The sequence below is a fragment of the Antechinus flavipes genome, chromosome 4, assembly GCF_016432865.1.
Source record: "Antechinus flavipes isolate AdamAnt ecotype Samford, QLD, Australia chromosome 4, AdamAnt_v2, whole genome shotgun sequence".
Lineage (NCBI taxonomy): Eukaryota > Metazoa > Chordata > Mammalia > Dasyuromorphia > Dasyuridae > Antechinus > Antechinus flavipes.
The window spans coordinates 333,441,106-333,458,359 of NC_067401.1; the positions used below are offsets into that span (position 1 = coordinate 333,441,106).

At 35.8% G+C, this 17,254-nt stretch overlaps 1 protein-coding gene across 1 annotated transcript in view; it reads right to left on the reverse strand.

The window, feature by feature from the left end:
- Positions 1-17,254, reverse strand: part of SHPRH (SNF2 histone linker PHD RING helicase) — a 99,292-nt gene that overhangs the window by 6,216 nt on the left and 75,822 nt on the right. The window lies entirely within an intron of this gene.

The following is a 17,254-nucleotide window of genomic DNA, read 5'->3' on the forward strand; positions in this document are numbered from 1 at the left end:
GCATAAAAGATGATGGACAAATCAAGGACAGATGATAAAGTCTAGTGGAATGTTGTTAAGGACCATGCCAAAGTGAAGGGACAGGTCAATTCTCTGAGAGCCTCCACTGCTGTGAATCATAACACTTGAAGGAGTTGCAAAGCAGCTTTCACTAATGCAGATGTTCCTTGTGGATTGGGAATGAAATAAATTGGAGGCAAGAGGGAAGAGGAGAGAGGCCACACAACACAACTGCTTCTCAGTCTCCTTGTATCATCAACAGTCTCTCACAAGAAGAGATCCATTCTACAGGTCTGAGTTAGACCTCAGCGGCCACTGGCAGGTGGCTCCTGTATCACAACATATGACACCCAAACGTGGGACGAGAAAAACCAGCAGTGTTTGAGAGCTGTTCATGAGTAGGATCTTCTCAGAGTTACTTTGGTAACCCATGGGAAAGAAAAGAAAGAGTCCCGGTAAAACTTTTTCAGTCGGGGTAATTAAATGGGTCAGTACATCAAAAGTCAGAGCCAGGAGACTGATGAGAGACTTATGAAAAATGCCTGTTCTAACTATAGTTTTCTCCTGTTTAATATGCTTCCATGACATCTCACAAGCTTCAACACCTGCTATAGTGCTGTTTGTATTCTTTAGCATGCGGACTCAAATAACATCTAATGCACAAACTTACTGACCATGCTGTGGGAGAAAAATAATTATACTCCCATAAAACAAACAAACAAACAAACAAACAAAAAAACGGGGAATTAAAGACCAGGCCTAGGTGAAGGGGCAGGTCAATTCTCTGAGAGCCTCCACAGCTGTGAATCATAAAACTTGAAGGAGATGCAAAACAGCCTTCGCAGATGATCTTTGTGGATTGGGAATGAAATAAATTGGAGGCAAGAAGGAAGAGGAGAGAGGTCAGACAATGCAATGGCCCCTCAGTGGAGAGCCAGAGAACACCATTGCCTCTCAGTCTCCTTGAATCATCATCATCATCCTCTCACATGAAGAGATCCATTCTACAGGTCTGAGTTAGACCTCCAGCAGCCACCGGCAGGTGGCTCCTGTATCACAATAGAATGTCTAGATAAAGGTTCACATTATAGGTTAAAGAGGTTAATGCACATATTGCAACTAGTGGAACTACATGATATAACGGGGAGGATGTAGGACTTGGGATTGGGCAGAGCTGGGTCTGATCCAGCCTCAATCACTTGCCAGCTGTTTTGATTCTGGCAAGCTACATAACTACTGGGTCATTTGTGAAATGAAGGGGCTGAATCAAAGGATCTTTAAGGTCCTTTCATGCTTTAAAGCTAGTTTTGTGGCAGTTTTATAAATATGAAGTGCAGAATCCCCTTTCTCTCCCCTCCCCCATTGGAATGTGATATTTTATGTTTATCATATTAACTTGAATTCTCCAACAGAGACATAAGGAAGGTTGCTGACAGATCAAAAAGGCAATGAGACATTATGTTCAACGGTCATCTTCTACAAAGCCATGTAGCCACACTTCCAAAAATAAAAATACAAAATACAAAAATACATTTTATCATTTTGTTCATCACATTAAAGTGTTTGGAACAGATAGGAAAATTATTTCTTAAAAACATTTTGTAGACCACACTGAAGAATGAATTTGTGTCTTTATGTGTTTTATTTGTCTGATACATGAAATATTTTTAGAATAAACTGAATCATATAGCAGAGGGCTGTAATGGTCTTACAATGAAAAAAAAAATTCCCAAAGCACATCCAATAAATTGTGAGAACTTTCTGCTTCCTTTCTCCATTATATTTTCATATCTGCCTCCTTTTCTTCACTTTCAGAGCCTCTGACCTCAGTCATATCCTCACTATTTTTTGCTTAGGTATGTCCCTGATTTCAGCTAACTTTTCAATTCAACTGTTACACAGAAGCTAAAATAATCTTAAACCATAGGCCTGATCATGCCATTTTCATGATCAAGAATTTTCAAGTTTTCCTTATTGTATCTGGGATATAATACAAACTCTTTAGGCTCTACACATTTTGGCTCTAGCCCAGCCTTGCAGACATTGGTCTTTTTTTTTCCCCTCTCACAAATTCTGCTTCCCAGCCAAATTAGCCTGTTTGTTATTCCCTGCACACAGATTTCTAGTTAATGTCTCAGGGTTTTGCCCAGGTTGCTTCCATGGCTGACATGCACATCTTGTGAGATGTCATGGAGGCAAATTAAACAGAGGAGAGGACTATAGTTAGAACAGGCATTTTTCACCAGGTAAGGAGGAGACCCAGCAGAGGGTTCGTATGTACAAAAATTTCAAAAAAAAAATGATAAAGGGCAATGCAAAACAACTTTCAATTGTCAAGAAACAATACAATATAAAATAAGGACAAGTTGCACAACAGGAGAAAGAATTTTAAAATCCCCCTAAAAAAAGAGTAAAAGAAATTCAGAGTGGAACAAGGTAAAGGCCTCAGGATTAATATGGCTTTTCTCATGTTCCACCCTACCTCTCATTCATCTGTACAACTGAATATTAAAGATCTCATTTAGAAAGATACTCTGGCTTCCTGCCACAGCACTCTATGAAAATATTTTCAAGGAAGACCATATCAATTCCAAAACCATCTTTCATTTGCTAAAAAAAATGTTGGATATTAAGGTGACAGCTCTATAAATTTTTTTTTTTAAACCATCTCCTCCACTTACAGATAGGTTAAGAAACAAAACAAAACATTATTAAACACTGAACCGCTTGGCTTGAGAACATTTTCCCCTTTAGGCTCTGAAGGGTCAATAACAAGGAGTTCTAGAATGTAAAAACCCTGCCTGGCAAAGATCCACAAGAACTAGGGCCAGTAGGATTCTAATCCCTGTTTCTTACAGATGGTAAAGTGGCTGGGGGATCCAGAATCTGGAAAGTGCAGGAGGGCTCATGGTCTGTAGATGACCCATATCTGGGTGAGATTTCTGTAATGTGAGCATGTTTACTTTGGGCTACCTTTGAAAACATTTCCAGTAATCTTTAAAGTAGCTGCGCTAGGCAAAAGGAGAATGCATCAATTAGGAAGGGAAATTGTGCAATTAAAATTTTCACATTCTATTCTATTTATGAAGCAATGTTTGGAGTGGTCCCAGAGTTCCCACATTAAGAGAGAGAGAACATTTTGGATTACTTCCCCCCCTCTCCCAAATCTATTTATTTATGATGACTACATTTTAAATTGTTACCAGTGAAAAAACTTATTTCTTTCCTTAAATCACAAGAGATGATTTTTAATAACCATTTTCTATGCATTTTGACACCTATGATACCTCTTCCTCCTTCTCCCCCACCCCTCAATGCTGTGAGCAATAAGAAACAAATTTAATGTCACATGTACTTATAATTCATAGAGTCTATTCATTAATTATATGTTCTGACCTTGAACATGTCAGTCATGGAATTTGATTTAGAAGAGATCTCAACAGCAATCTGGGCTAATCCATACACAAAAGATGCCAGTATAACATACCTAATTACTAGCCTTCAGTCTCTGTGTTAAGGCTTCCATGGAGAGGAAGAACACATCACCTTTTGAAGCAGATTCTACTTTTTTCTGGACATAAAGTATTTCTTTGTAACTTCCACTCATTCACTGCTACTGGTTCTGCTCTCTAAGGTCAACGGAACAGGCCAAGTCCCTCTTCCACATGATACTCACTTTAAGACAGTGTTCATATCCTCCCCCCTCCCCCCCAAGTTTTCTCTTATCCAGAACAAACACGCCCATTTCCTTCAACCAATACAATTCATATGATATGGCCTCAAGGCCCTTTATGATCCTGGTAACTTTCCTCTAGACAGACTCCAGTATGTTCTTGTCAAGCTATGGTGCTTGACCTAACAGGTAGACCTAAACAAGATACTCCAGCTGAGGTCAGATGGGAGCAGGATAGCTATGTCTTAATGCAGTCCAAGACTGCATTAACTTTTTGGCTACCCTATCACATAGCTGATTGACCTTGAAGTTGAAGTCCACTAAAACCCGCAGAACTTTTCCAGAACAAGCATTATTTATCCATATCCACATATAGCCATACTTATGAAGTTGGGTTTTTTTGTACCTCACACCAGGAACTGCCTTGGAATAACAGATTACCCTGGTTCCATGAAGTTGCATGTCTTTGCCTTAGCAGTTCCTTTGCTTCTTTAAGTAGATGTCATAAAATACCTACATTTCTTCAAGGAGTGATTCATGTGTTATCTCCTATGGGATACCTTTCCTCATCTCTCTAGATATTAGTCTTTTAGTGCTCCTCAAATTTTCTTAGAATACTCAAGATGCATACTTTGCCAGTCATTTCCTATGAAAGTTGTATGGTTAGTCAATAAGTCAACAATCTGACTCTCACAACAATCCTATGAGGAAAATGCTATTATGATCCCCATTTTACAGCTGAGGAAACCAAGAAAGGCAGACCTTAATTGGCTTGCACAAGGTCCCATAGCTAGTTATGTATCTAAGGCCATATTAAAATCTTCCTGACTCTAGTCTCAGGACTCTATACACTGTACTACCCATTGCTGAGGTATCATAAAGAATACAAATATGAAAGCTTACAGATAAGTTCCCAAATAGCTATAATAGAGGATAGCCATCTTTGCCTCAGGCTCACATCAGCTTTCAAACTTGAATTATCAAAATAGATAATTGATCTCTAGGCTTCAAGTTTCTCTCTTCCTAATTTATCCCTCCCTTAATCTATCTTACCAAAATAATTTTCCTAATGGATAAGTCTGACCAGAAATCATTATTTCTCCAAATATATCTATATATTCTCCAAAATATCTATAATATGAATATATAAGTATGTATGTACATATATGTGCATGCGCGCACACACACACACACACACACACACACACACACACACACACTTCTCAGTCTGGCATTTATAGTATTCCACAATCAGGTTACAGCCTACTATTCTATCTTGATGTTACAGAATCCCCTTCAAGAATTCTATAGTCCAACCAAACTCACTAACTAGCTGTTCTTTTATCTTGCTCCAAATCATAAATTGGATTCTTTTTTTATATAGGCTGTCTTAACCATCTTTGGAAAGAACTTTGTTCATTCATCACTTTACTTATTCAAATCCTCTCCTTCCTTAAATTCTTATCAGGTACCACCCTAAATGTTTTCCTAATTCTTTGTATCTAATAGTGATATGTATCTAAATTTTCCTTAGGTGCTCAATCTCTTCTTTGTCTTTATCACATTATATATTTTATTATACTTCTTTGTGAAAATTGTAAATCCTGTCCCCAGTCATACTGTATGATACTTACGTGAAGGGACTATGCCATTTCAACTCTTTGTGTTCAAGGGTCTAGCCCACAAAAATCACTTAATAAATGTTTATTGATATGAACACAATAGGATTTCCAAGTAAGGAATTATGGAGGGCTACAAGGAATAAACATCATTCAAACAGGTTTAAAAGATGGCTAGGATCTAGACAAGTAGAAACTGGTAAAGAAGGAGGGCCTTCTAGTTAGTGGGAATGATAAAGATATCAAATAAGGGGATTATGGAGTAAGTTTAGTAAACTTAAATATGAAGGATATTCAATTTGGCTGCAGGACACTCACAGCTGTTGGACCACAATCTCATGATGAATATTGGGAAAGGAAGATTTGTGCTCAATGCAAATGACTGTTATCTGTTTACATTCTTGCTTCTTTAATGGTCTAAGGACAAGGAGGGGATTTAAGAGAGGTTAGTTTAGTCTTGAAAAGCACTTGGGACTTTCCTTCTGATCCAGATAGTTACACAAATTTGACAACCACCTGCTACAATGTTTCTGCTTCTTTTGGAAGGAAAGCACACTATCCTTTCTTCCCTTATGGGTTTGAGTTTCATCCATATCAAAATACTAGTGAGGGAGATAGAACAGGATTAAACAAAGGCTGTGGTACAATATTATCATTTGAGTTTAAGACTTGTAAGAAAACAAGACAGTGCTATTGCTCATTTTTGCTGCTTCTCCAAGTGAAGATATGTAAGTTGACTAATAACATTTCAATTTTGCAAATTCAAAAATAACGGGAATTTTCCTATCATTTTATACCAAACACAAATACAAATACTTTTCATGAGGATCTTTGCTGAGATAGAATCACCACTGCTAATGAAACAAAATTGATGTCAAAAAACTACAAACCTACAAGTTTTCCTTGTTGAGAAGACAAAGGTACTTAAAAGCTTTAGACTTCTGAGAAAGAAGTAAAAGCTTCTGGAAAGAACAGAAGAGATCCATCAACACAAAAGGCTAACAAAAGAAGGTATTTTTTAAGAGTTTAGTCTGAAGGTTAACAGCACCTTAAATGAAGATTGGAAACATGATGAAGCCTCTCATCTCTTATAATAGGGGCACTTAATCAAATTTATTTTCATCACCTAAGTTAAATTTCATTTCACACTGCTGTCCAATATGAGGGCCTCACAGCAAGTCCTCAGAATATATATTTTGAAGACAAAAGTTTCTTTAGCAGGTAGTGGCAGTATAGAAGAAAGATCACTGAGAGGAGGAACACAGTGCTCGGCACCAGCACTTACTAAAAGCTTGATGATGGACTGACTGGACTAGAGTTTCTATCTTGACACTGCCACTAACTAGCTTTGTAGGCTGAGATTAATCATACAACTTCTCTGACATGAATTTCCTACACACTAAAGTCATAGGTTATGAGGAGGGTGCTTAGTAAACTTTATAAAGTCCTACAGAAATATGAGGGAAGAGTTAGATGATGTCTAGGTCTTTTCCAGTTCTAATCTATGGAAGCCATTTTTATCTGTCAGACTATATGACATTACTAAAGAAAATAAAATATTAGCAGGAAGGGAAGCTAATATTTGGTCTCTCTGTGATGAGTATTAAATAGATAAAAACACGATTAATTAGAGTAATAAAACACTCCAATGCTGGTAAACTAAGAATCCAGTTTGAATGGTAAAGGGAATTATGAGTTCTGCTGATTGCTGACTTCCCTTCCCCTCCTCGATAGGTAAAATGGAGAAGGCTTGGCATAGACAGAATAAGACATTAGCAGTCAGTTTGAGGAATCTATTAGATTAGAATGATCTATATATAGCATTTTCTCCAGCCTGACAAGTCCCTATTTGCTCATTCATTCAACAACATTCATAGGGTCCCTCCTATGTGCTAGGTGCTAAGAGGAACAAAAAGTCAAATTAAATACTGCCATTGCTCCGCTGTTCATATTTTTCCAGAATAAAAAAGGGCTGCCAATCACCCACTGATCTTTTTAGAAACATTGCCTTTAGGCAAGTTATTTAATCTCTCTTGGCTTTAATTTACTCCTACAAAATGAGGGGGCTGGACCAGATGACCTCTAGTGTCCACTGCAGCTCTAAATCTATGAGCTTATATCCAAAAGCATTTCTAATAACAACAATGGTGTTTTCTTCACATCAAGAATAATACATAGAAGCAAATAATATTAGGTATTTTTCTAGCAATCTTTAATCTTTGTATACAGCTTGAGCACTTTATTTTTCCCTTTCTTTTTCTTCTTTTTAGTGGAATCTTCTGAATGGAAATACATTATTAGGTGGAAACACCCAAAGCTTATTATTTAAGATAAATGAAACTTTTACTCCACAGCCTCACAGTGTATAAACAAAATATATTTTGAAACTTTTACTCCACAGCCTCACAGTGCATAAACAAAATATATTTTAAAATAACATCAACCTTGACAAAAACAGAAACAAGATCAGAACACTGTAACTTGACTGGCAAGTTATATCTGGCATCCAGAAGAATTCAATTCTGAGCTCTATGGTATAATTTGGGCACCATTAGCAACAGAGTTAAGTTTCTTATTCAATTATTGCATGAGTAAATGGGAGAAAGCGACAGAGAGAAATAGACATTATCTGTTTAAGACAAAAAAGGTGGGACAAAGAAGAAACTTACATGACATTTCCTTGAGATTGAAAAGCTGTTGTCCTTTCTGAACTAGAAAAATAACTGCTTAAAGAGAAGAGTCAAATGGGAGAACAAAAATCTTTGAAGCAAATTTTTCTGATAAAAGTCTTATATCTACCCTATATGAAGAACAGCCTCAAATGATAAATGGTTCAAAGATATGGCACAAGCAATTTTAAAAAAGAAAAATACAAACTTTCAACAAGCATATGAAAAAATATTCCAAATCTAATATTGAGAGAAATAAAAATTAAAGCAACTCTGAGGTACTCCTTCATATCCCATCAGATCAGTTAAGACAGAAAAGGAAGAGAATGAAAAAATGTTGGAGGGATCCTGAGAAAACAGCACATTGATGTATTACTGGTGGGGCTGTGAATTGATCTAGTTATTCTGGAAAGCAAAAGAATTATCAAATTATATATCCCTTCTGACCCAGCTATATCACTTTTTTATCTCAGATTTTATCTCAGATATGAAAGAAAGAGGAAAAGTACCTATGTGTACGCAAATATTTATAGCATAGCAGTTCATTTCATGGTAGCTCAAAAATGAAAACAAAGAAGGTAGACATCTATTGGGAAACATCTAAATATACTATAGTACATGAATGTAATGTAATATTTTATCAAAAGAAATAAAGAAGTAGACAGTTTCAGAGGAAATTGGAGAGACCTCAAAGGACTATGATAGAGTAATTTCACTGAAGCAGACTAAGTACATGATCTCTGAGAATTGTTATGACTACAAGAATTTATTATCTTGAAGCCAAAACAGAGATAAGTCTCTCTCTAAAGTTAGCTGAACTGATCACTAGATGGAGGCCTGTACTTTGGGACCCCAGTTATTTCAGCAAGACCTGCTTGAATTCTGCCTGGACAAACCTCAAGAAATAAGAGTCACTTCTAGTAGAATCCTATTCTGATGAATAGTACTAGATCCTCTAACAGTGAAATATGAAGAAATTGCCTGTATTCTCAAGGGCTGTGTACAGTAGCCTGTTGAAGAGGGAATTCAAATAAAGTCTTAGTAACTAATTATATTTATGTTCTCTTGTTAAAAATGCATGAAAATTTAGTATGACTTCTGTTAAAAAGAAAATGATTACTAAAAAACTCAGTAAATAGGCAACAAGTGGAAAGGATAAATTTTACATATTTCCACTATAAAATATTCTTTTACAAAAGCTATCCATGGTTACATAATTGATATTAATAGAAGTTTTATATATGTCTCAGCATGCATCTCTCCCTTAATGAGAAATCTGGTAAAATATATCTAATTTTGTATTTTATGTTGCTCTGGAATTAAATTCATAAGTTGATAAGAAATGATAATAACCTACCTTGGTTCCTATGGATAGACATAAATAAATATCAGACACCTACAAAACTGAAGCAGGAAAGCACTCTATGGAAAGTATTTTATGTTGGTTTTTAAAAAGGACAAGATTTGTAAATCATCAGTTGTCTTTAAAGTCATATTCTCTCATATCACTGGTACAGAAAGTAATTCAATCCAATCCATTCAATCTAACACTTAATTATAAAATGACTACTCTGTGCAAAACTGCGTTAGACCTTGGGTATACCAAGACAAAATTTAAAAAAAGTCACAATATTCAAGCAATTTGTTTTCTACTACGGGGGATTCAACATGTAACCAGAAGAGGATAAATATGATCATTTTAGGAGGGTGACAGCAAAAATAATTTTTTTTATTTTTTTAAAAACTTTTTATTGATAGAACCCATGCCAGGGTAATTTTTTACAGCATTATCCCTTGCATTCACTTCTGTTCCGATTTTTCCCCTCCCTCCCTCCACCCCCTCCCCTAGATGGCAAGAAGTCCTTTACATGTTGAATAGGTTACAATATATCCTAGATACAATATATGTGTGCAGAATTGAACAGTTTTCTTGTTGTACAGGGAGAATTGAATTCAGAAGGTATAAATAACCCGGGAAGAAAAACAAAAATGCAAGCAGTTTATATTCATTTCCCAGTGTTCTTTCTTTGGGTATAGCTGCTTCTGTTCATTTTTGATCAATTGAAACTGAATTAGCTCTCTTTATCGAAGAGATCCACTTCCATCAGAATACATCCTCAAATAGTATCATTGTTGAGGTATATAATGATCTCCTGGTTCTGCTCATTTCACTTAGCATCAGTTCATGTAAGTCGCACCAGTCCTCTCTGTATTCATCCCATACAGCAAAAATAATTAAAGAAAAATGAACTGAGATAGAGGTGAAGAGGGAATACTTTCCTATGTGAATGCTCAGAAGCAGGAATGGAATTTTACATAAACGGTAAGTAGGCCAATTCAAATTTTAATTTTAATTTAAACGCAAAGGAATACATCGTCATGAGACATGATATGCAGGACAATTGTGAGATCTCTCTTTTTCAGACCAGTGGACTGGAAGATGAGATCCTCTAATTTGGCCCTCTCACTTATCTGATTTATTTCTATTAAACTTTTTCTTGTGGAGCTGTATCAAAATTGTGATCTATGTGTTAAAAATCTCCCTTTCTGGATGATCACAAATGCAATTTATTCATTACAGAGCAGTAGATGATGAAAGTTTTTATAGAATTTGAAAATCTGTTATAGTGATGTATAATGATGTAAGATAGTTATAACTGATAAAATTTTTTAAAAATTTAATTGAATTTTATTAAGAAACTATCAATATCTTTAAAAATCAAAGTATTAAGCTTTCAATTTGTGGAGTGAATTTATATTTATGCTTCTGAAGTTATTAAAGCTTAAAACTGCCCTGAGACTTCTGGGACATCCTGTATTGATTCAATGAAACCTTGACTAATCAAAAGAATGTAAACTAGAGCCTATGACATGTTATGACTGAAAAGTCTTTTAACACTGTTAATATCATAAAATGGCAACAATCTTACTATTAAAAACAAAGTTTTAATTATTACTAAAGCTCTTATTTTGTCCAAAGTGAAAGTGTTCACATTTTAATTTTTAAAAAGATATTGCTACAATATTGCATGTGATTTTGCTTGGTCCTTACCCTCCCTAACAATTATAATAGCTGGCACTTTTCAAATCTGTTTTAGATATTACCTCATTTGACCTTCATTTTCTTTTTCAAGAACATTTTTATTTATTTCTTAGCATTTTTTTTAAATTTTGAGTTTCAAATTCTCTCCTTTCCTTCCACTACTTTCCCATCCATTAAAGAGGCAAGCAATAAGCAATATTATATTATGCATGTGAAAGCATACAAAGCATAACTTGACCTTTACGACAGATGTGACAGAGGAATAACAGAAAGATATAAGATTATACCCATTTAATGGAGGAGGAAACTTCTGCCTTAGCAAGGATGATTTCCCAAGGTCCTAAAGGACCCTGTGTATCTGAGGAAGGATTTGAACACAGTTCTCTCCTGACATCAAACTCAAAGCTTTCTACTACACTGCTGTTGCTACTGCTATCATCCATAGGACCTTGAAAGAAATTGTTTTCAGAGATGATTCTGATTACTGTGGGCCCTGGTCTTTCCCTCCAATAATGTACCAGAAGGCAATTGTCTTTACTACAAGAGATGAAGCTGCTCGGTCTGCTCATGGTCACATCCTGGAGTAACTCAACAGTGACAGACGGGCTAAAAGCAGGTCCTCAAGGGCTCTGACTGTGGCTGACAACTCCATCACAGGTAAATTACTGACCTTCATAAGTGAACACAAATGACTTATCTCCTCATGAAAACAGTCTCAGCAAATAAACTAAATGTCCTTATTCACTTATGCTTCAGCAAAGAAGGCAATTAAGAAAGAAGGGCTAGGTTTTCAATTGAGATGACTAAGAATATTTGGGTTGATGCTCACCAAATTTCCTCTGGGGCTGCATGGCTATTTCTATACAGATTCTTCAGTTCATTCATTTTTTTCTATTTTCCATTTCATTCCCCCACAAAAATCCTTTTTTTCCTTGCACTCCTTTATGTTTCAATTCTTTAGAAGTGAAACAAATTCCTTCCATGGCCCTCTGCTGTCCTACAACTTCAGGCCTACCAAACAGTTTCAACTGGGAAGTGTTGGCGTGCATTGTTTTATTTCTGTCTGCACCTGTTCTCCACAAGCTGAACACCCTATCTCTGTTGGTGGTGCTAACAGTGACAGTCAGATCAAATTTAGTGCAGTCATGCTGCATGTGAGCTTGATGGGGATGGTAAATGCTGGTCCAAGGACATGCTTGGGGCTGCTGTTGGGTACTCGGAGCATTCACAAATTACTACTTGTAATTATTGCTTACTGATTAATAACCCAACTCTGTAAGAAAGATCAGAGATCCTCAGATTTCTTTACTTTTTCTATAATTTTGCATAATTATTTCAAAAAAGTAAAGTTAGGAATTGTGGAGAGATTTTGAATTTTCTTCAAGTTAAGGATATTTCTGGGCACTATATGTAAACATAAACAACTCCCTCCCCAATTTAATAAGTAACAATGTCCTTGTACCCCCCAAAGCACTAATTAACACACTAATGATGCTAATTTTACATTACAGCAATCTGTGTTTAATGGTTTACCAACTACTAAACTCCACATAATCAGGACGTATTTCTGAAGAGTCTACTATGGGCCTTGCACTTTGTTAGGCAATGGGGCCACAGAGAAAAACAGTTCTGTCCTCAAGGAGCTTATATTCTATAGGGAGACAACATAGTACACATCTACAATGAGTACAGTATATGCTATTTTTGAGGGTGGGGGGAGAAACATCAGTTGGTAGATTAGAAAATGTCTTTCAGGTGATAGTTGGAGGATATTTCAAGGTCTCCAGGAGATGGAGGAAGAAAGAACATTGTGAGTAAGCAACAACTATGTGGTCAGTTTGGCTTAACCACTCTAAGTGAAGAGGTGCAGTGTATTATAGAGGAGTCAGGTGGCAAAGGGTTTAAATGCTAGAAGAATATAAATTTGATCCCAAAAATAATAGGGGCCACAGAGGAGAATGACATGAGCATATCTATATTTTAGGAATATCACTTTACCAGTTGTATGGAGAATGGAATGCAGAGAAGAAAAGACTGGAGATAAGGAGATGAATTAAGAATCTATTTCAATAATTTGAGTGAGAGGAGATAAAGGCCTGAATTAGAGTAGTGTATGAAGTGTGTATCTAATTAGGGCTATGTAAATGAAGAGAAAGGGAAAAAATATGAGACATTGTGGTAGTATAACTGACATGACTTGGCAATTGATTGAATAATAATAACAATGATGACGATAATGACGACATGTCAGTTGGTAGCACAACAGATAGAATGCTAGACCTTAAGTAAGAATGACATGAGTTCAAATCTAGCCTCAGATACTGGGTGTGTGATCCTCGGTCTCAACCTCATTCTCTAAAAACCAGGCATAATAGTAGTACCTATTTGGCAAAGCTGTTGTGAGGATCAAATGAAATAATATTTGTAAAGAATTTAGCACAAATCTTGGCTCGGAACAGGTGTTATATACTTATTCCTCTTCTCTTTAATAATAATGATGAAAATACTAATGATAATGAGATAATAAACAATGATAAATAATAACTAGGCTTTAAGATTGCAAAACACTTTATGTTATCTCATTTTGTTCTCACAACAACCGTGTGAATTAGTGCTACTATTGTCCCCATTTTACAAATGAGAAAATTCATGTTTACAGAAGTTAGTGACTTGTATATGGTGACAGTTAATGAATACCTCAGGCACATTTTGAACACAGTTTTTACCAGAAAAAAAGGGGCAGGAGAGAATCAGGAGTCAACGAAGATTGTAAACTTAGGTGTTGTCTCAACAGGAAAAGGAAAGTGTACAAGGATAGGAACTGCTACTCTTTGGCACCTAGCACAGTGCTCTGTACACAAGTGGGTACTTTATAAGTGCTTGTTATTGTTGCTGTTGTTGAATTAAAAAGGAAACAATTAGTTTAAAGCCCTTTTAATATAATGGGTTTATTACTAGATAAATCATTGCAGCTATAGACCAATTGTAACAGAGCATTAAGACTGAATTAAATAGAATGGAAGCTGCACAATATAAATAAAACATTCTATGGTGCTTCTATGTGTGGCACACATTCTGCCTAAGATTTCATTCATATGCATTATCTTCTATGTCCCTCTAAAATATTTTAGACAATTAGATCTGAATTTGTTTAGTTTAAATTTATTTTATGTTTATTTCAAAAGTTAGAATTTTTCCAATCCATCCAGAATTGTTAAATCACATTTAGCACTGATTTCAATGAATGACCTTAATCAACTTTAAAAAATGATATAATGAAAGCCACAAAGAATTAAGTGAACAATTCCTACAGGGTGAAGAGTAGAACGTTTTTTTTTTTAACAGCCTGCAGAAACTGCAAGGGATTAAGATGTTGGAGAAAAATTTGATTCATTGTGGATGATTATCTGCACTTGTACATTATTTCCCTAAGGTAGGCAAAGAGTCATTTATACCAGGGAGCCTTCCCTACTATGGGGTCAAGGCTCTCGCTGGCAAGAAATCCTCTGTATGAATTGCAGCCAGATTTAGGACACAGAGAGCACACCACGTGGGTTGTGTGTCCTGCCAAAGAAGGCCCTCTTTACAATCCAAAATGCCTGGTGTCTGTCAGAACTTGCTGGGGAATTTTGTTTGCTTTATGAAGTGACTATTGAGTTCCAAGGGTCATTTAGGAATACTGAAAAAACTGCCATGTGATTTGTTAAAGTAAGTCAATGCAGAAATGGTTTTAATGTTCACTCACTTAAAGTAAATGAAATCATAAAGAAGAGATTTGCAAATCCCCTGAAAACAGACTTCTCAGGTCTGGTAATGGGGCTGTTAATATAGTAGAGAATCTCTGAATTCCAAATAACTAAACAAGTAAAAGTCTTTAATAGCTTTTAAAATATTCTTCTATGCCATTAGAATATTTAAAATCCACAAATCAATTACATACTGGAGGACACTATTTGAAATTATTTATACTATTAAGTTCCTGAGGTAGGTCTGACATGAAACTCCGGAAAAAAATATGCAACAGAGACAGTAAATATCTCCATGTTTAAATGAACTTCTTTAAGATTGTTCTTCTAAAATGTAAGGCTTTATAGACAACATTCTTTAGGAGAAAAATCATGAATTTGGAAACTGAATGACCTAATAATCCTTTATTTTTTTTAAAAAATTAAGTTATTATTAAATGATCAAATTTACTCATATAACAGTGGATTTACTTAGGTCATTTTTTCATCCATAAAATAGAGAGTGTGACCACTTGGTGAAGAGTTTCTTGAGAATCAGCAGAAAAAAAGTGAGAGCCTGAGAAGTAGACAGAGGTTGCAGTAAGCAGCACTAGAGGACAGTACACAACACTGTGACAGAAAGCAGGAAATCAAGATGGCAGAAAAGGCCAATGTAGTGGGAAGTAGTCTGAGGTGGGCTGAAGAGGAAGGGATAAATCTTTTTGCTTCATAAGAGATATCATATTAGATCATTTGTCTTTCTTAAAGATAAGAACATTTATGCAACTATCACATAAAAGCATACAAGTAAATTCAATAATCCTATAAGATTAATCCTATAATCTTATCAAATGCTGTCAGTTATTTCTCGTGTTTGTCAACATAAGAAATGAAATACCTAAGAGGCCCCTCAAAACAAGAATAACTTCTATCTACCCAGAATGATATCAAACATCACTGTTTTTGACCTCCATTTCAAATTTCTGAAAAGACTTTGACCAAATGAAGAGGTATTCTCAGTTTGAAGAAATCAGCTATTCAGGCTCATAAGGGCTATGCTATTTATTTATTCATTGAAGACTATGCTAATGACTTCCCAGATCTTACAAATGAAGTCTGATGGCCAGCTTTTATTTGTATTAACAGTATAGATTTGATTTTAGACTGTGGTAAAATGTCTTAAACTAGGGGATAGCGATTTTCTTAGCCCTAGGCACCAGATGTAATGGTAAGGAAGGAAATGCTTGGGTATTCCTACAAATCTACAACAGAGTCAAAGAAGATAGAGAGGAAAGAAAAAAATGGGAGAGTAGCAACAAAGAGGAAATAATGAGGGTGGAAGGCTTTAATTTCCCTCTCCCCTCTTGTCTACAAGAGTGTTCAGTCTCATCTATCCTCAGATACCCTTCCTCTGACCCTACCAGTACCTCAGGCTGTTGTCCTAATATCTTTACTTTCTTTCACTAATAAACTTTGAGAAAACAAAGTCCATACTCTGCTTCTTCACCATCCACTCCTTCCTTAGCACTTTGTAATAGCTTTTATTTTTACTGTTCTACTGAAATTGCTCTCTGTAAGGTCACAGTGATTTGGGCTAGTGTCTACCCTATTTGAACTTTTGTAGCAGCTGACAAAACCTATTTCCTCTGCTTCTGTGAATATAGTTCTGTCGGCCTGATATAATTTTTGGTCTTTCTCACTGTTCTACTTACTGATCCCTTGCTATTCCACAACCCCCTTTTGGGTGTTTTCTTCTCTCATTAGATGGAAGGTTCTCGAAGATGGGGTCTTTCTTTTTTGTTTGTCTTTTGTTTCCTCAGTGCTTAACACAGTAAATGGTATAGTGTTAAGAGTTAAAGAAATGATTCCTTGATTCCTTCTTTCCTTCTTCTCTGAGCAAAACTATATTTTCCTCTTGTCCCTCTTCATACTACTCTTCAATAAGGTTCAGTAATTCTACCATTATTGGTAGAATTAAGAAGGTTAAGTAGCCCAAGCAATGGGCCTGGAATCAAGGAATCCTTGGTTCAAATCTGGCCTCAGATACTAGCTGAGTATCTGACCATAAGTGACCATAAGTGGACAAGGCACTTAATCTGTCTGCCTTAGTTTCTCCAACTATAAAATGAATATAATAATAGCACCTACATTCTGGGCTTGTTGTGAAGATAAAATGAGAGAATATATGTAAAGTGGCTAGCACAGTGCCTGGTGCATAGTAGGTGCTTAATAAATACTTGTTTTTATAAAGCCATACATACCCTTTTAATAAATAATGCCACTCCAAAGAGGTAAAAAAAAAAAAAAAAAAAAAAAAAAAAAAAGGAAAAGGATCTATGTATGCAAAAGTATTTATAGCAACTGTTTTAGTAGGCCAAGAATTGGAAAGTGAGAAGATGTCCACCAACTGGGTTCATGCCCAAACAATTTGTGGTATATGACTGTAATGGAATACTATTGTGCTTTAAGAAATGATGAGCAGGATACTCTCAGAAAAACCTGGAAAGATTGACATGAACTGATGA